Genomic DNA, 1,974 nt, shown 5'->3' on the forward strand with positions numbered 1-1,974 from the left:
ATAACATAATACAATGAGTGATCATAATCAATGAACATAATGAATTAATATGATGTGTGAATATGATATGGGGGTGATTGTGATACATGGTATAAATGTTTATTTCATGGTATAGAAGTAGAACAGACTGATCCCAGTCTGTTCTGTACAGCGCTCGTGTCCGCCTGTGGTCCTCTCCACCACCTGCATCCTGTAAGACACTTCATTCTGAAAACAACTACATATATGGTTAGGGTAGTAAAACATGTTAAAGACACATTTACGTTACACACATACTAACTTCAATAAATCAGAGCATGTTCATGTTAAGGGCAAGGTACAGACTAACCACATATATGATCTAAACAGCAAGGCAGAAATGTTCAATTATCAAATATGAGATAACTATATATACAATTATTCCAACACTTTTCACAAACTCAATGGGCTCCGCCGTTAGGCAAAGCCTACCAAAAACAGCTTGAACTAGTTGCTGTTCCTCTCCACGGAAGTCTTTAGTAAAAGGCGAAAGACTTGTGCGTTATGAAGAGAAACCAGAGTCAGTACAGCCCGTCGCTTCAAGGACAGCCCAGGAGTCTATTCGCCACAGTCACCACCATTGCGGTAGGCTTGTCTTTGCTTGCCGCCTGCCAAGTCCCGGGACTCGCCAGTGCCATGTTGTCACAGGCTCTATCCAATGGGGTTGTGGAGGAAAGAGCCTGCGCCTTAAGAGCCAAGTTACCAAAAACTTGAAGTTATCAGGCACCGGTGAGCAGCCACAAAAACACAGAGAAAAAGTGTTTGACGGGATTCGGGCAGCATTTCCTCTGTTTCCGCTTTGTCGGCCAACAGTCAACATTCCAAATCTCACTGCGCTTTTTGGAGTCTTTGTCTAAGCTGCTGATTGTGTGCTGCACTAGCACTGGTCAGGTTGTGTGCTGCACTAGCACTGGTCAGGTTGTGTGCTGCACAAGCCCTGGTGAGGTTGAGTCCATCATTTCAAAGAGTGACCCCGCCGTTCTTCCCCCCTTGTATTGACCTTTGTTAATGTTGAAATCCCAGTTACTTCAGGTGAGTAACAAAAACCAGTTAATGCGACCATCTTCTCAAGCAACGTGAGGCCGGCGCCTTCCCGTCTTTGAGAAGGCGTTGTGTTCTTTGGGGGCTTTTCTTTTGCTCGTAGCATGCCCATCGACAACACTGTTTGAATGGGTGCAGGGAGAATTGATGAGTCCACTGAGCATCCTATCAGTAGGGAGAGTCCTATGGTAGACCCCAGAAAAAAAGAAAGCATTATGGATCAGAATGGATGAATTGGTGGACAGTCCACCATCATTTGATTTGCATTCATGGCAAATTGGCGACACAGAGGGGTAAAACGTATGTAACGTGACCTCTGAATAATGAAAACCATCAATCACTTTCAAACGGAATTAACCTGCGCCTGCTCTTCATTGACCATCTATATATACAGGAAAGAGCAGTCCTCCATATTTTAACAACCAACACAGCATTCATTTCCCTTTCCCAAGCCTTCTTCTGACATTTAACACGCACCCAATCAGTAGAAAAGAAGTTGACTCATTTACTGATGAACTCCTTGATCTCCCATGAAAGAGAAATGAATTCCACAAGAGTGAGGCCACTCTACCAAGTGGCCTAAAAATGAGGGATGTTTCCCTTCACAGCCACATAAATGGGAACACCAAAGAGCTAAATATCATGCATCAACTGGAGATTTGTCATCAATACAGAGTTGAAAAGTCCCTTCAGAGACCAACAAAAATTGCCACAGCTGACTATATTTCAAGTCATCCAGGCGGGGTATTGGGTTAAGTTTTCAACTAGCAATAATCACGTCTCAGCAGAACTTCACAGACTATGAAATTGCCCCTGCGAAAGAGTAAAGAGAACAACTACCAGTTTACAAATGGAGCTGGTGCAACACTCACAACACACGTGGTGCACTTCTCATCCCTAGCATTTTTTGTTTAC

At 43.7% G+C, this 1,974-nt stretch overlaps 2 non-coding genes across 2 annotated transcripts; both read right to left on the bottom strand.

Moving 5' to 3' along the window:
* Positions 1–425: 425 nt before the first annotated feature.
* LOC111650312 (U5 spliceosomal RNA) lies at positions 426–542 on the bottom strand. Its single transcript, XR_002760388.2, has one exon. It is a non-coding gene; the product is annotated as a U5 spliceosomal RNA (small nuclear RNA).
* A 1,201-nt stretch (positions 543–1,743) lies between these two features.
* Positions 1,744–1,884, bottom strand: LOC111650311 (U4 spliceosomal RNA). Its single transcript, XR_002760387.1, has one exon. It is a non-coding gene; the product is annotated as a U4 spliceosomal RNA (small nuclear RNA).
* Positions 1,885–1,974: the final 90 nt, after the last annotated feature.

This window comes from Seriola lalandi, unplaced genomic scaffold (genome assembly GCF_002814215.2).
Source record: "Seriola lalandi dorsalis isolate HSWRI2012SDOR001 ecotype SW California unplaced genomic scaffold, Sedor1 jcf7180002052229, whole genome shotgun sequence".
Lineage (NCBI taxonomy): Eukaryota > Metazoa > Chordata > Actinopteri > Carangiformes > Carangidae > Seriola > Seriola lalandi.